The following is an 18,591-nucleotide window of genomic DNA, read 5'->3' as shown; positions in this document are numbered from 1 at the left end:
GGGCTGGTTCGTTTATTCATTCATTCATTCATTCATTTATTTATTTGCCACGCTGCGCAGCTTGTGGGATCCTAGTTCTCCAACCAGGGATCGAACCCATGCCCCCTGCAGTGGAAGCATGGAGTCTTAACCACTGGACCGCCAGGGAACTCCCTTGGGCTGGTTAAAATAACTTAAATTTGTAAGAATGTGTTAAATTCATCTGTCAGGTCTACTTGCAAGTACAGCCCTGCTTTCATTAAGATTAGAGGAAAGAAGACAAAGGACGATTTTGTAAAATAAGTATGGTGACCATATATTTGGAGCTCCAACCCCGTATGTGAAACTGAGACTCCATAGAAAAACCTGTGCTCAATACATACTTGCACACTGTCTGATATGGATATCATGGCCCTCTTCTCACTCGTCACAGGGAATGTGTTATTGGTTACACAGTGGACTCTCGTTCTTTGCTTTAATTAGTACTTCAGGAAAGTTAGCTTTCAGAGATCTTTGCTGACAACTTAAAGACTGATTTGTCTTTAAGGCCTGTAAACTTGTCTCCTTTGTAGCTTAAAGTCAAAACATCAATGGATCAAATGGATAAAAGCCATTTTGTTTGTCTAATCGAATGGAGTGAAGCTGTAAACTTGAATAATATGGGATTCTACAGCTTCTCGGGGACATTTTATGATACCACCCTACTAATGCTGCCATACTTATACCTACCTATGCTTTCCCAATTTTGCTTAATATTACTTTTTGGAGAAATATGGTTGGATGGTAAAACATGTTTGTTTTTTTTTTTTTTTTACTTTGCTGGCCTCTCACTGCTTTCTTTCTATGCTTTTCTTAAATCAGGTTGTAGATGGAAATGTATGTTTGTCTATTAAGCCAAGAACAGGCTTTGCTAAATTTAATGGGAAAATGTGGTCACACTAGGTTTTTTGGAAGACACTGAGAAGTGTCCTGAAATGAAATCAGCATACAGCACAAGTCTCTACTAAAGCTCTTTATGTTTTGCACTGCTCTTAAAACAAAACAAAACAAAAACAAAAAGAAGACAACCTTTTTACTGAAAAAACAAAACAGGTACAGAAAAACACACAAAACAAATAGATAGCTTAATGAGTTATTACAAAGCAAACACTTTTGTAATCACCAACCAAGCCAAGAAATAGAGCTCTGCCAACCCTCACCCCCACCCAAAAGCCCCTCCATATACTCATTCCAATGATAACCTCCTCTCTCCACAAAAGTAGCCACCATTCTGAGCATTATAGCAATCATGGCTTTCTTTACAGTATTATCACCCAAGTGTAATAAGACATCCAAGTGTACATTCCTGGACTATTATTTAGTCTTATCTGCTAAGCAATGTTTCCTTTTAAGTCTCTTTTAATCTATAGGTTCCTCCTCCAATCCTTTTCTTTACACCCTGTTAAAGAACACAGATCACTTAACCTGTACACTCTCCTACACTCTAAATGCTGCTGACTGTACACCCATGGTTCAACAAGTTTCTCTGTCTTCATTTCCTTTATATTGTTTGCTGGGTCCAGAGGCATGATTAGATTCAAGTCTTCCTCTGGGAAGACTAGGTGCTGTGGTCTGAATGTTTGTGTCCCCCCTAAATTCATATGTTGAAATCCTAACCCTCCAAAATGATGGTATTAATAGGTGGGGCCTTAGGGAGGTGATTAGGTCATGAGGGAGGAGCCTTCATGAATGGGATTAGAACTCTTATCAAAGAGATCCCACAGAGCTCCCTAGGGCCTTCCACCATGTGAGGATACAATGATAAGTCTGCAACCCAGAAGAGGGTTCTCACCGACCATGCTGGCAGCCTCCAGAATTGTAAGCACTAAATTTATGCTGCTTATAAGCCATCCAGTCTGTGGTATTTTGTTATATTAGCCCCAGGGGACTAAGACAATAGCTGATGACGTTTTCTTTCACTGGGAGGCACACATCTGGTTGTCTCTCCTTTTGTGATGTCAGCAGCATGTTGATGCTCAGTGACTACACCATTAATTTGTTGAGGGTTGAAAAATGGTGATACTCTAAATCTGTTATTTCTTTTAAAATTATTAGCCTGAATGCTTTTATAAAAAGATGCTTCCCCTCATTTACTATTAAGAGACACAATGGCACTGTTCATACAGGACAAGTAGGATAAATAGTTGATTCTTTTGCACTGTCAGTTTTCAAGACAGTGAATTAGCTCTCTATTGACCTCTACTTAAAGGAGGTTGACTACTTTAATAGATATTAAAAATTGTAATTTTATTGTAAATTTGTAATTGTCTTCAAATTGTAACTGTCCTGTCTTTTCTTTAGGTTGGCTCCTAGGCCTTTGGCTATGACCCCAGTAAATCTTAATAACTTCCTCACTATCTAGTATAACAAGGCACTTGAAGTTTATCCTGTATATTTACTGCCTACTATAGGTTGAATTGTACCGCACCCCCTCCCCCATTTTTTATGTTGAAGTCCTAACCCCAGTACCTCAGAATGTGACTTTATTTGGAGATATGGTCTTTACAGAGGTGATTAAGCTAAAGTGAGGTCATTAGAGTGGGCCTTAATCTAATCTAACTAGTGTCCTTATGAAAAAAGGGGGAAATTTGGACAGAGAGACACATGTAGAGGTAAGACAATGTGAAGAAACATAGGGAAAAGACGGCCATCCACAAGCCAAGAGGGGAGGCCTGGAATAGATCCTTCCCTCATGACCCTCAGAAGGAACCAACCCTGCCAATACCTTGATTTCGGATTTCTAGCCTCCAGAACTGTGAGACAATAAATTTCTCTTGTTTAAGTCAGTTGTGGTATTTTGTTACAGCAGCCCTAGCAAACTAATACACTACCCAAGAGCTGAAAACACCCATTTCCCTGAGAAGCACAGGTTTCTTTTAGGGAGAAATGATATTTTCAAGATCACAATCTGGCTGCTAGGTATGCTCATGACTACAGGATTTGTCACTGTTTCTAGGCCTCTTCAGTGGATGGAGACATGAAAAACCTTTCTATTATAAAACAATACACAGCTACAGAAAAACATACATTTTAAACATAAAATACCTCTAAGTTAATATTGATATTTTCAATTCAAATTCAGGACAGTAGGTTTTTCTATGTAACCCCTCCTATATTTAGTCTTCCACACTGAAAATGCTGGTACTCAAGGGCAGAGGGTAAAATAGAATTCAAATATTCCATAACTGCCATTTATACTACCCTGCTTTATATACATCACAGGCTCAGAAAAATACAAATAGAATTACTGAGAACAGACAAAAATTTTTCCCATATTCCTCTCCCCATTCTCCTCCCAGTTTTAGTAGTTGTACTGTATCTACATTGTCAGAGAGCCATTACATACCATACTATCCCTTTTAATCCTTATTTAATCCTAGTCATACACGTAATTATTTGTTTAATGCTCATTAGCAGGCCTAATAGCAATGTCTCTTTAGTCAGTTTGATTGTCCAAAGGTTGTTGTCTAATAGACTCCTCAGTGAGAAAATGAGAGTGATATTCTCAGAGTTCTTGCATGTTGATAAAGACTTGTCTGTGCTTTTTATACTTGATGGTCAGCTTTGCAGTTTATCCTTGATTCTCATTTGTTTTCTTTGAGTGCCTTAAATATGTTACTCCATTTCTGTCTGGCATAAAGTGTTGACAAGTCTGATGATAATCTCATTGTGTTTGTCATATAAATCCCATGTTCCTTTTGCCTATATATCTAAAGGATTTTTTCCTTTTTTCTTTAAAGTCATTAATTTTACTAAATTATGTCTTGGGGTTGTCCTGGTGAATACTCTCAGATACATGGTGTACTCTTTCAACATGTAATTTAAGTTCTTTTTTCTTTATTATTTCAGCAAAGTTTTCTTGAATTATGTTTTTTAGTATTTGACTTGTTCTTTCACTTTGATTTCTTTTTTGAGGACTTCCTTTTATCTATATGTTGGATCTTTGTTGCCTTTAATTTGTCACTTTCTCTTGAATTGTTTCCAAATCTTTTAACTTCTTTTTCGTCTGAAAAATTCTTACTCTTTTCATCTTTTATTTCCCTTAAGATATTATTTATATGTTCTCTTGTGTTCTTTTTAGTTAAGACTTCATTTCTAAAATGATTTTTTATTTTTAATTTTATGTTTAAAATAAAATGTGATGTTTTTTTCATGTCAATATCATTTAGATTGTTTTTCTTAATATCTTTTAGGTTATTGTCAAATTAAAGCTTATGGTCTCGATGTATTCTGTGGACACATGTTTCTGATGTCCTTTCACTGTTGGAAGTGATGTCATTCTGCTCCTTATTTTCCCCTCCCCCTTTTTTGGTATAGTAACTAATTTATTGTCGATTTTTATGTGAAAAGAGATTTCTGAATTTTTAGAAGGAGGCATGGTTCAGGGTAGCTTTGCTAACCTCACAGAGCTCCCTCTTTTGTTTCCATGAAGGGTTAAAAAGTGTTAACTGCTTGCTTCCTGAGATTTCCTGCCTGTGGTTCTTCTCTTTCCTTTGTTTATATTGCCTTTATCTTGATTAATTTTGATTCTACTCTCAGAAGGCTGGGTCAGGCTCTATTCTGGAAGGGAGCCTTAGCTGGTAATTTCATAAGCTTATTGAGACCAATCTGTTCTAGTCCCTTCCATCCTCCCTGTAGGCCTCTCACATTCATCTGCCATTGGAGTAGGGGAAACACCTCCCAATTTCAACTGCTATTCACAAATTGGTCTTTTGCCTTTCCAGTAAATATCTATTGGCTATTTTTTCTTCTCTGTTTTCAGGTGCATCAGAGGCCCTATTGCTTTCCTATGCTTTCTCCCACACAAATGGAAGGTCTTGTGGATTTTGGTCGTTTGTTCTCATTTGCTTGTAGTTTGGGTTTTCTGGGGATACCTTATCATCTAATTTTATGACAAATGTTTTCGGTTTTGCTATCTAGTGGCTCTAGGTATTGTAATATGGGGATTTGGAAAGATTAAAATACTATGTCACTGCTGCCATCATCCCAGAATCTTCTCACTCTTAAAACATTTTTTTTTTTTTTGTGGTACACGGGCCTCTCACTGTTGTGGCCTCTCCCATTGCGGAGCACAGGCTCCAGACGCGCAGGCTCAGTGGTCATGGCTCACGGGCCCAGCCGCTCCGTGGCATGTGGGATCTTCCCGGACCGGGGCATGAACCCATGTCCCCTGCATCGGCAGGCGGACTCTCAACCACTGCGCCACCAGGGAAGCCCCTTAAAACATTTTTAAATGTATATTTAAAGCACAACAATATTGCAGCACACAGCCCATAATAAGGTGGTGTCCTGACCCAGCAGGTTGCATCAGAGATCTTAGAGCTAGACAGAGCTTCAAGGAATCATCTGGTCCAACACCCTGTGGTCAGGCAAGAAAAGCATCATCCTAAATTTCAGAATAGGTAGCAGTAGCACTCCAAAATTAAGCACAAAGTGGAACCTACTATTTAGTAGTTTTAAATTTTGATGTTTTCTTATAGTGTTCGTATAAAAATCTAAATAAATATCTACCACAGAATATTATTCATTCAAACTAAAATAAACGTCAACATACAAACAATTCAACAGTGCAAACAGCAGGTTTATGTTACATTGGGTATGGATGAGTGTTAAAATGTCTGTATTGGTTATAGTCGTGAATTGGAAATATTAATTTAAAATAGCTATTTAAACCAAATCTGAAAATCAGCTAAGAGTAACATCCAATTCAATCAGTTCGTGAATAGCTTTTTGAGTGATCCAGAATATTTTAATGCAAATTCTTGTGAATTAACTGGGGAATAAAATCTCTGGTGATGGTAAAATATTGAATTAATGATAGAAGTTTCTTTTTTAAAAAAGAAAGACAGCTCTCCATAATAACAAAAAGAAGTAACTACAATACAAGATGAAAATAACCTAAAAGCAAACAGAACATGTCATTAATAGAGTCCTTCATTATCTAGCATAGCCTGTAATGGAGAAAATGGCAAGTATAATTCTGTTATCTTACCATAGGCAGTACACACACACACTGTAAAATCCATCTCTTCATTTTCTGGTTGAAAAGATCATTGTAGAAAAGGAGTGCCAGGGAGTGGAGGTCATGCTGATTTATTGGCAATTAAACCTGCAGGATTTCTGCACTCCCTTCAAAACAAAGTATCTGAGCCTATTCAGCCAGGATGATTATATAGTGGGCTATCTACTAAAACCCAGGAGTCTTTCTGTTAGCGCACAACAAATACAATTGACTTGTCTGTACTTAGAAGATTACTGCTATTTTCTGTGCAGATTCATGTTGTATTTTCCTCAAATAGCCTAAGCCCAAAGAATTACCTTGTTCATCAGTTTAATAAGCAGACTTTTACCAAGTGGTATATAATTCTGCTTGGGTATATAAGAACTTTGGTACAAATAAAAATATGGACTCATTTAAAGCAAGGGAATGTATTACTGAATCCATATAATCTCTCTATGGTGCCTCAGCCCCAGCTTAATGAAATATTTGAGATAATATTTTGAGGGTTTGATGCTTATTATGGACTGAATGTTTGTGTCCCCCCAAAATTCATGTTGAAATTCTAACTCCTAAAGTAACAACATTAGCCAGTGGGACCTTTGGGAGATAATTAGGTAATGAGGGTGGAGCTTTCATGAATGGGATCAGTGCCCTTACAAAAGGAACCCCAAAGAGCTCCCTTGCCCCTTCTGCTGTATGAAGATACAATAAGAAGTCAGCAGTCTGCAACCCAGAAGAGGGCTCTCACCAGAACCTGTCCACGCTGGCACCCTGATCTTGGAGTTCCAGCCTCCAAAACTGTGAGAAATTAATTTCTGTTGTTTGTAAGCCACCCAATCCTTGATACTTTGTTATAGCAGCCCAAACTGAGACAATACTAGTGCAAATTAACTGGCTTTTATCCATTCCATGTCTAGATACAACCCAGGTTACCTAGGCTAGCTGTTAAGACCATGGATGCCATTTATATACAAACATTCCCACTTGTCCTACAGATGGTGATAGGTAGGCTTAGGTGCTAGGAATGAATCTCAGCAACACAGGTAGGTGAGAAAGAGAAGGAAGGTAGGAATAGTTAGTTGAGAGTGGGGAAAAGTGATCAGGTTAACATTTCTGCCTCTGTCCAACCTCATTATACCTGAATTGCTTCTACTCCTTAGGAATAGGAATATGGCCACTGTACGTTGTACCATATAGGATCTGCCTCAGGCACTTGCCTGCCTCCACCATTCCTACTTTCTCTTCCTCCCTACCGGCCTGTATTGCTAAGGTCTCAATTATTCATCCATTCATTTCATTCATTCATTCATTCAGTAAATATTTATTGAGACTTTAATATACACCAGTTACTATTCTAGGCCCTTGCAAAATGGCATGGCTCTGTAATGCATCTGTTTTTAAAAGTTGTTTTCATTTATAAAACTTTAAATAAAAATGATATATTTATTTTTAAAAATATAGAAAATGAAGAAGAAAATTTAATCTGCATTATAATCTCAATAAATACTATTAAGCATTTCACTGTGTATCTTTTTGGTCTTCTTTTTACCTCTTCTAATGTTTTTAAGTTGAAACATTACAGGCATACAAAATGTTACAGATCAACAAAATAAGCACCCATGGACCTATTACACCGTTTAAAAAATAAATTATTACACAAATTGTTGAAGGCCCTTTCCCAGTTGTATTAAACTTTGTCACTGTCAGGGGTTACCACTACCACGAAGGTTATTTTTATTTTTTACCACACTGACAGGTAGTATTGTAGTATATTTTTACTACATATATGTGACATATAGGACTGTTTTGCATGTTTTTAAAACTTTATATGAATATCATTCTGAATATACTCTGCAATTTGCTTTTATCCCTTATCATTGTTTTTGAGTTTTATTCATGTTTGTGTATATAGCTCCATTTCATTGATTTTAACTGTTGTATCATAGATATTCCAGTGGATTCTTTTTACTCATTTTCCTATAAATTGACGTGTAAGTTGGCTCTAATATCTTGTTGTTAAAAACATGCAATGACCATTCTATTCATATCCCCTTGAGCACAAAAGGGGGACTTTCTCTGGGATATATACCTAGGAATAAAATTGTTGGAACAAAGGCTGCAAATTATCTGGATATTACCAAATGGCTCTTCAGAGTAGTTGTATTAACTTATACCTACCACTAATATAAGTGTAATGTACTCTTAAAGTGTAAAGAGATATAGCCATACTCACACTCATGCACATATTGTATATATATCGGTGTGGATATCATATGTATGTATCAGGACTCAGAAGATCCAAGCCTGGATATTCCCACCTGGTTCTCTTTCCTTCTCTTCTTTGCCCTGACCAAATTTCTCTCACCTCCCTGGCCTTCAAGGTCCTGCTCCAGTTCCTCAGGAGGCCTTCCTTATCAACACCCCTCTCCAACCCCTGACTTCCCGAGGCAGCCCCTCACATATACTCAGCATCTATGATGGGTATTTAGTGTTTCAGAGGTCTATGTTCTAGCTCCACATCATATAATCAGCTCCTCAAAGGCAGGAGCCATTTTGAAGATTTATCGGCACCTTCCAGAATCCAGTGCCACATTCATAATGGGTTCTTGAAGAGATTGGTGAATTGTTGTTAGACTGAAGTCAGTTTCCTTTTGAAACCAAGCAGGACCCTGTGGGGCCCTCCCTGGTACAAAAGACTTTCTGTGTCCAACATTTCTTGTTTGTGGGAAAAAGGTTTCCAGCCTCCTAGGCCTTCCCTGAGTTCCAAAGGGCAGATTCAAATGGTTACTAATTAGGAAAGTGAGGGAATGAAGAAACAAAAGAAAGGCAGTCAAGAAACAATAGTGCAGCTATGGGGCAGGGTTCTGGTTCCTCCTCGGGGGATATGTATAGCAATCTGATATTTATCTCTGAGTTCCTATAGGAACAAAGGCCCCCAGGTGGAGGATGGTAACTTCAGGCTGAGCATAAGCACAGGGAATCTAGACTGGTTGGAATCAGAAGGCTGATGATTGAGATTCCTGGAACACCACCCTGTTAACTTACCACCAACCAATCAGAGGAAGGTCATACACCCCGTAGTCCTCCCCACAAATTTTGCCTATAAAAACTCTCCCCCAAAGACCGTCATGGAGTTTGGGCTTTTTGAGCACAAGCAGCCCGTTCCCCTTGCAATAAACCTTTCTCTGCTCCAAACTTCGATGTTTTGGTTGGTTTGGCCTCACCATATGTTGGGCACATGAACTTGGGTTGAATAACACTTTTCCTCCCCTAGAGAGGTCAGATTATATTCTTCGAGTGACTTTCTAGGAACAGCTATCCTCCCCAACTTTGGTAATAACCAGTTAAGATGCAGGTCCACACACCTATGGCTCCAATAATTTCATTCCCCTGTGTATATCTTAGAGAAATGCCCTCATTTTTCTTACATTCCTCCTCTTACTAAATTCTCAATGACAGCAACAAATACAGGCTAACCTTCTTGAATCCACTACAAGTGATACACTATTCTTTGAAAACCATAGCTACATAGAGGTAAGCATATACAGGTTCACAGTTCATCTTTGTTCAGCTTAGAAGAAATCTATACTGAGAGTTTTAACCTAGTCAGTTACCCAAGCACATTCGATTCTTAGTCCTGGGTCCTTGAAAAGTCTTCACTCTCCTTCTGTTCTCTATTTCTAGCTATCTTCTAGTCTTCTCCTCCCATGTCCTGAGCAATATGCCTTTTTTGCCATATCTACTCCCAAAACTTGTTGTATTTCCCTCCACAGGGTATCAAATTTTTAGATTTGTGTTTTTATCAGAATTTACTGAATCTTCTTTGTTTTTTTTTGTTTTTGTTTTGTTTTTACTTTTTTTGGCCACATCATGCAGGATGTGGGATCTTAGTTCCCCTACCAGGGGTAGAACCTGTGCCCCCTGCGGTGGAAGTGAAGAGTCTTAACTGCTGGACTGCCAGGAGAGACCCTGAACCTTCTTTCACTCTGAAAGCAGCATGATGTAGTGAAAAGAAAGCAGACTTTGAAATGGATAGAACTCTTCAAATTCTTTGTACAAGTGAATCTCCACTCTATCACTTTATCGTGTTCAGAAAGTTATTAAACCTCCACCATTTTTCAGGTGGGGAAGTTGGTACCTCTGTCTCACAGCTGCTGAGAGGATGAAATAGGACAACATAGGTTAAGTGTGTTTACCATAGTGTCCTGCATATAGTAGGTGCTTGGTAACTCTTAGTGTCATTCTTCTTATTCTCCTTCCTCCCTCTTGTCTGCATTCCAGAAATTCTATCACTACTAATTAATTATTTTAGACTCCTAACTGACAGATATTTTAAGTCCGTTGTCCACTGTAAAGGAGTGTATTAGGCACTTTGTCCCAGGAAAGAGAAATCTGATGCAAACCTGTTACCCAGGTATATAGTGGGGCACTGAAATGGACACTCTTTCATCTAACCAAAACAATCTTACCAGCTGCGCTCAGGGACCTAATGAATATTTGCTTGTCCCCTAAAAGGAAAGAAATGTTTCTCTCCATGTATATTTTATACATATGTATTATATATATAATTTCCAATAAATATATACAATTGTCCAATAAATATACCTATACATATCTATACCTACATCTATATATCTATATCTATATCTATATTTATCTCCTTACACTGGTTTTCTTGTACACATACTGTCTTAGTCCATTCAAGCAGCTATAACAGAATACCATAGACTGGGTAGCTTGAACAACAGAAATTTATTTCTCATGGTTCTGAAGGCTGGGAATTCCAAAATCTAGGTGCTAGCAGATTCAGTGTCTGGTAAGAGCCCACTTCCTGTCTCATAGACCACCATATTATTATTGCTGTGTCCTCACATGGCCAAAGAGGGTATGCAGCCCTCTGGAGGTCTCTTTTATAAGGGCACTAATCCCATTAATGAGGGCTTCACCCTCATGACCTAATTACCTCCCTGAGTCCCCACCTCCAAAATACCATCATACTGAAGATTAGCTTTCAGTGTATGAATTTTCAGGGGACACAAACATTCAGTCTTTACCACATACAAAAAGTAATGGCATCATTACACCAGAGATATCCTACCTCTCTCTACAGTTAATGTGCTTTTTACTACAGGACTTCTAAAATATTTTTAGACTATTTTAGAATAACATGTTATTACTTAGAATATTTAATTACTTCTTTTAATAATAAAAATCTCGAGGGACTTCCCTGGTGGCGCAGTGGTTAAGAATCCACCTGCCAATACGGGGGACATGGGTTCGAGCCCTGGTCTGGAAAGATCCCACAGGCCATGGAGCAACTAAGCCCGTGCACCACAATGACTGAGCCTGTGCTCTAGAGCCCACGAGCCACAACTACCGAGCCCACATGCTGCAACTACTGAAGCCCGCACTCCTAGAGCTCATGTTCCGCAACAAGAGAAGCCATTGCAAGGAGAAGCCCATGCACCACAGTGAAGAGTAGCTCCCGCTCACCTCAACTAGAGAAAGCCCACGCGCAGCAATGAAGACCCAATGAAGCCAAAAGTAAATAAATAAATAATAAATATATTAAAAAAAAAATCTTGATACCAGTAAGATTGCCTCAACACAGTGCAGTTACTTTCCTTCCTATGTGTATCCATAAAGTAAATTCTTTGAAGGGTAAGCAGCTAGAAAAGAGTTAGTTTATTCTGAATTAGTTACCTGAAAAAGCTAGTGGAAAGTCTCAGCCACACTTTTACGTATCAAAGTAAAAGAGCTATCCTAGATCGCCGCAGGACTAGATAACTTGAGACTAAGAAAAAAAGAATCATTCATTAGGAAGTGTGAGAAATGTCTTAGGGTTGATTTTGTTTAAATGCCAATGTGAATTGATCATTAGCATTAGCGAGAGCCGTGCAAATAACACCACCTAAGAGGCTAAACCAACATGGAATTGTTTCAGAGCAATTAATTAACTTCCAAGCTTCTTGTATTAACACCACCTTATTTCCCCAGTGTAGATAGACAATTTGTTTTAAAAGTCAACCAAAAATTGTGATATTCTGCCAACAAGATTACAAGAGTGAAAAAACAACCCCCTAGTCAAATGCAAATTGTAGTCATATTAGTATGCTAATGAGCTAAGTGATAAACTGTGGGTCAAATTTCCTCCTCTTCAGCTTAAATAGCACTTGAAAAGGCTTATTTTCTAAATGTTTGGGAAACCTAGGAGAAGCAACAATTAAGGTTTATTACATGAATATTATCTGTTCAGCGATATGAAAAATTAATAGATGGGACTAAATTAAAATGAGACAATTCTTTCTAGTGATTTACAGGTTATTGAGAAGCATGGCTTAAAGGAAGCATATGTAACTATTCTAAATTTGGAGTGAAGTCTTTTCGAAATTTCTTATTTAACAATTAAAATAAAAAGGTCTGTTTTGTCTGTTTTGAAAGGAGATATGTTATCATGAGAAGGAATGTCTAGAGATGTAAATTTCTCTTTCTTGACCACTTATCAAAGAAGATTTTCTGGATTGAATTTACTCTCATCACCAGATTTCACCCTCTCACAAAGCAGTTATGTGCTTTTATACAATTTTTCTATAAATATTAACTACCTTTTATATATTTGTGTTCATTTTATAAGTTCCTTAAAATCCACAGCAAGTCTGATTGTATTTTGCAGCATCCAACTCAGCTCCTTGTCTGAAGACCACGCTCGGGAAAGCCAGGTGAAGACCCAAGAGGGCCAGAAGGTGAGGTGGTAAGAGCCTGAAAATGGGGTCACATGGATGCCGCTTCTTTTCTGTGTACCCATGTCCATCTACCCTCTCTTCCACTTTTGCAAGCTGGGCAAGTTACAAAATCTCCCTGGGCCTCAACTTTTACGATTCTAAGAGGGAGATGATAAAGCTTTATGTCCAAGGCAGTGGTCTGAACCTTGGCTGCACAATGGAATCACCTGGAGAACTTTAAAAATACTGATGACGGGGTCCGATCCCCAGAGCTTCCGTTGAGGAGCACAGGCTCCAGACGTGCAGGCTCAGCGGCCATGGCTCACGGGCCCAGCCGCTCCGCGGCATGTGGGATCCTCCTGGACCGGGGCACGAACCCGTGTCCCCTGCATCGGCAGGCGGACTCTCAACCACTGCACTACCAGGGAAGCCCCCCCAGAGCTTTTAACTTCATCGGTGTGGTTTTTGCCAGGGTACAGGGAGTTTTAAAATCCCTATTGTAATGTACAGATGAGGTCAAGAACCACTGCTCCAAGTGCGTTAGAAGAATTAAATAAAACAAAGAAAAATAGTACCTGATAAGCAATAGGTCAAAAATCATTTGTTTTCTTTTTTCTTCTGTTGGTTTTTCTGTTTGTACTGGTAATTGTATTTGATCCTGGCTGGAAGCTAAGGGACAGAGGGATAATTTCATTCAAAGATTTGTTTTATTTTTTTTAACTTTTTATTTTGAAATAATTTTAAATTTACAAAAGAGTTGCAAAAACAGTACAAAGAATTCTCATGTACCCTTCACCCAGATTCACCAATTGTTAACAATTAATTACATTTGCTCTCATTTTTTAAAAAAAATTTATTTATTTATTTTTGGCTGCATTGGGTGTTCGTTGCTGCCACGGGCTTTCTCTAGTTGTGGCAAGTGGGGGCTACTCTTTGTTGTGGCGCCCGGGCTTCTTATTGCAGTGGCTTCCCTTGTTGCAGAGCACGGGATCTTGGCGTGTAGGTTTCAGTAGCTGTGGCTCGTGGGCTCTAGAGTGCAGGTTCAGTCGTTGTGGTGCACGGGTTTAGTTGCTCCGCGGCATGTGGGATCTTCCCGGACCAGGGATCGAACCTGTGTCCCCTGCATTGGCAGGCAGATTCTTAACCACTGTGCCACCAGGGAAGCCCCTGCTCTCACTCTTCCACATTCTCTTTATACATACAATTTTTTTTCCTGAACCAGTTGAGAGGTAGTTGCAGAAAACATGAAACTTCACCCTAAAGAGCATATATTTATTAAGAACAAGGGCATTCTCCTACATAACCACAGGACAATTATTTGGAACATTTAATATTGGTACAATACTCTTATCTAATCTACAGGCCATATGTAATTTCTCCAATTTTCCTTATGTCCTTATGGCATCTCTCCCATGCCCTCCACTGCCACATTCAGGATCCAATCCAGGATCATGCATTACAGTTGGTTGTCATGGCTTTTTAGTTTCTTCTAATCAGACATAATACCTTCTGCCTTTCATGATATTGACATTTTTGGAAACGTACAGGCTAGTTGTTTTGTATCACATGCCATCTTTTTTGTAAGTATTTATTTAATGATTTTTAGTAAATATATAGAGTTGTGTAGCCATCACTACGATCCATTTTAATAATATGTCCATCACCCACCAAAAATTCCCTTCTCCCCACCCCCACAGCCTTAAGTAACCACTAACCTACTTTCTGTTTCTATAATTTTGTTTTCAGAATGTCAAATAATAGAAACATACAGAATGTGGTCTTTCATGCCTGACTTCTTATACTTAGCCTAAAGTGTTTGAGGTTCATCCATTTGTAGCATATCCCTGTAGTTTGTTCCTTTTTATTGCTGAATAGTACCATTGTATGGATGTACCACATTGGTTGCAGCTTCTAAGATGGCCCTCAATGATCCCTGCCTCCTGGTTTTCATGCCCCTGTGTAATTCTTTCCCATTGAGTATGGGCTGGACCTAGTAACTCACTCCTAATGAACAGAATGTAGTGGGCTATCACTCCTGAGATTAGGTTAAAATCTAATTAGGTTAGAATTTAAAATAAAAAGACTATGGTTTCCATCTTGGGGGCTCTCATTCTCTCTCTCTTTCTTGAATCCCTCATTCTGAGCTGCCATATTGTGAGCAGCCCTATAGAGAGGTCCACATAGCAAGGAACTGATGTTTCTGGCCAATAGCCAATGAGAACCTGTGGCCTGCTAACACCACATGAGTGAGCATGGAAGCAGATACCCCTCCTCTGCAGTTGAGTCTTCAGATGAGACTGCAGCCCTGGCCAGCACCTTGACTGCAACCTTAGGAGAGACTAAGCTAGAGTTACCAACAAAGCAAGATCCAGACTCCTGACCCTTTGATTTCTCACAAGAATGGTGAGAAAATAAACGTTTGTTATTTTTAGCCACTATGTTTTGGGGTGATTTGGTCATAGCAATAGATAACCAATATATCACATTTTGTTTATCCATTCACCAGTTGATGGACATTTGGATTGTTTCTAGGTTTTGGCTCTTATGAATAATATTGCCATGAACATTCACACGCATGTCTCAAAGGACTTTTCTTAGGGACTTCCCTGGTGGTCCAGTGGTGAAGACTTTGCACTTCCACTGCAGGGGGCACAGGTTCGATCCCTGGTCAGGAAACTAAGATCCTGCATGCCATACGGAACAGCCAAAAAATTTTAAAAATAAAAATAATAAATAAAAAGGACTTTTCTTATGGCACCAAGTTCACCTGGCTTGTACTATTCCTACAGTTCCAAATACAACTTTGGTTTTTTAAAAATTTCCCTGCTTAAAGCAGTTTCTTATCTTATCAAATAAAATTGTGCAATTTATCACCTATGCCCTTCAGTAATATTTTAAGTCAGAACACAGTATGTTGGAGAAATGAATTGACTTAATTTTTAAAACCATTAGGGTCCAATCTATACTAACTACCTCTTGATAATCAGAGAATTAATGTTTCAGGAATTAAAATATAATTTAGGGATAGCAGTGACTATTTGTTTACTTTTATTTTATGCTAGTTATGTGTAGAGGGTAAAGGATAGTTTTGTGTCCTGGAAGAATTAGGGTCATTCTTTTGCCACTTAATTGCTCTCCAAAGCACACGACTCTTAAAAAAAATTTTTTTTAATCTATTACACCTGCACAGTGGTACCTGCACTCCTTTAATTCTTAACTAAAGATACAGTTACCATGACAATGTGTTCAGTATTTTCTTTGCATAGCCAAGATGTGGACCATTTTCTAATAGTTAGTACCTAATGAATCCTTACCATGTGCTGGCACTGTTCTAAACCCTTCATATGCATTCCGCTTCTTTTAATCCTCACAATGATCTTAATCATCACAACTCCATGAGGTAAGTACTCCTAACAGGATGACCCCTTTGCACAATTCCAGGTGATGCTATTCACGTTGTAGTCTATATGAATGGGATTCCTGGAATTGTATAGTGCTAGGCTGTCTACTGGTATTATCTATTAGACTATCTACTTTACAGATGAAGAGGCAGAGAAAGGTTAAGTATCTTGCCCAAGTTTACCTACTTTGTAAGTGGCAGAGCCAGGATTTGCATCTAGGTTATCTGGCTTCATCCAGGGTATGAACTCATAACTATTGCATTCTTCTGAAGAATGTTAATTTTTGGTTTAAAAAAAAAAGTCTTGTTAGCTATGGTCACCTTAGATGATAATTTCTAGGGCATTGTTTCTCAAGGAGTGGTCCTTGGACCAGGAATATCAGCATCATCTGGGAGCTTGTTAGAAATGTGAATTATAATGCCCCACCTCCATCCCAGATATATTGAATCAGAAATTCTGGGATGGGACCCAGCAATCTGTGCTTTAACAAGCCTCCAGCTGATTCTGATGCACGCTCAAATTTGAGAACTACTGTTTTAGGAAATAACTTAGTTTTTTTAAAAGGAAAAAGTATTTTAAATTTTTTTCTATTTGTTTTAGAACAAGTTTTATTTCAAGTAACCTACTCAAATTAGTTCAAGTGTTTATTATACTCTTGATCTGTGATTTAAGAAATAATGATCTTACAGAATTCAAGGAGAAAGCAAGGGTGGGAACAGGGCAGTCACCTTTTCCAGCTCCCCTATGAAAATGATGCAGCTAACCACTCCCTAGGTTTCTGTGTCTCCTTTCTCAAATGTTCAAAAAGGAGGATTTGATTGGTTTAGCTACAAAATAGGGTGCATCTCCTTGGGCCAGCCAAGTGTCTGCCCTTTGCTTACTTGCCTAAGTCCAGGGGAGGGGTGGGATCACATTGTACAAACAGGCCAGCAAGGGCTCTATTGTGATGGAGGCAAGAGTCAGAATCTTTTAGAAATAGAGGATGGGTAGAATCAATGATCTGCATCCTTAATACACAATTTATGTTTAAAATTATACGGTAAAAAGAAAAGAATGCATTTAATTCCATCACATTTATTATTGAACAAGTGGCATTTGATATTCTTAATTGGTTTGGGAAAAGAAGATATGGGCCTGGCTAGAGAGCACAAGCCCAATGCAGAGCAGCAGTGGGTGAGATTCAATGAATTTCTCCATTAAGGGGCAACACAGACACCCAAGAAACATCTAGTAATAATTAAATAAAATAATAATAAGGAAAATTATTTCTTATGCCAAATTAACGGAATTAAGGTTAGCATTTTTTTCTCTTAGAGATGTGAAGATATTTTATAACAGAATGTGAAATACAGTATTTATTGATGAAAAAATAAAGCCAATGGTAGTTCAGACTTGTTTAAAGTGACATCGGGACTTCCCTGGTGGTACAGTGGTGAAGAATCTGCCTGCCAATGCAGGGGACACAAGTTCAATCCCCGGTCCAGGAAGACCCCATGTGCCGCGGAGCAATTAAGCCCATGTGCCACAGCTACTGAGCCTGCGCTCTAGAGCTTGCGAGCCACAACTACTGAAGCCCACACGCCCTAGAGCCCATGCACTGCAACTACTGGGCCTGTATGCTGCGACTACTGACGCCTGCGCGCCTAGAGCCTGTGCTCTGCAACAAGAGGAGCCACTGCAATGAGAAGCCCACGCACTACAACGAAGAGTAGCCTCCGCTTGCTGCAACTAGAGAAAGCCCGCGCACAGCAATGAAGACCCAACACAGGCAAAAAATAAATAATAAATAAATAAATAAAGTAACATCATCATTGACTGAATTATTCATTGTATCTAGCTATTTCCTGAACAGTGTATATAACCTTTGAATAAATGACTGGGACTACTGTGGCTGCCCTTTTTCTACTATGTTGCCATCTCCTCAGCCACAGCTGATTGGATCAGAGGTAGACATCTGACCAAGGAGAAAAAAGCCATTTCAGCTAATAAGATTTTCTATCTCAATACTTTAATAGCTGAGGCACATTAATTGGTAGAGCACTAGAACAAAGGTCTCTAAATCTTGATACTGAGAGTGCCAAAATGTATTGATTCCTGTCCTTCCTATGGCTTAGTTGTTCCTGGTTTCTTTGGGAACTGCAAAACGTTATTTTTATAATACAACTCTTTTAAAAATAACATATGATTTAACACCACCTATATAGATGGTAAAATCTGTAAAGAATAACAAGAGAATGATTTTCTCAAAAAAGCAGTATAACAGTTACCTCTGCAGGGGAGGGAGAGAGATGTGTTCAGAGAGGTGCAAACAAGGGGCTTCTAAGGTATGGCAGTTTTCTATTTCTTAGTCTGGGTGGTGGTTACTTTATAGTTATTTTTAATATGTATTCATACATGTATATTTTTTACATTCTTGTTCTACATGACACAACTTCTCAAAAAGAAAAAA

General features: G+C 38.6%; 2 long non-coding RNA genes across 13 annotated transcripts in view; one reads left to right on the top strand and one right to left on the bottom strand.

Moving 5' to 3' along the window:
- LOC125960884 (uncharacterized) overlaps positions 1-18,591 on the bottom strand; it is a 323,923-nt gene that overhangs the window by 277,363 nt on the left and 27,969 nt on the right. For 10 of the 12 annotated variants that reach the window (XR_007470997.1, XR_007470992.1, XR_007471000.1 and 7 more), the window contains exon 3: positions 13,317-13,410. The exons of the other annotated variants lie outside the window; for them this stretch is intronic. This is a non-coding gene — a long non-coding RNA (uncharacterized LOC125960884). The remainder of the gene's footprint in view (positions 1-13,316; positions 13,411-18,591) is intronic. 12 annotated transcript variants of the gene reach the window in all.
- Positions 1,057-18,005, top strand: LOC125960885 (uncharacterized). The gene is made up of 3 exons (XR_007471004.1): positions 1,057-1,836; positions 12,693-12,762; positions 17,457-18,005. It is a non-coding gene; the product is annotated as an uncharacterized LOC125960885 (long non-coding RNA).

The sequence above is a fragment of the Orcinus orca genome, chromosome 13 (genome assembly GCF_937001465.1).
Source record: "Orcinus orca chromosome 13, mOrcOrc1.1, whole genome shotgun sequence".
NCBI lineage: Eukaryota > Metazoa > Chordata > Mammalia > Artiodactyla > Delphinidae > Orcinus > Orcinus orca.
This window is presented reverse-complemented; position numbering and strand designations above follow the sequence as displayed.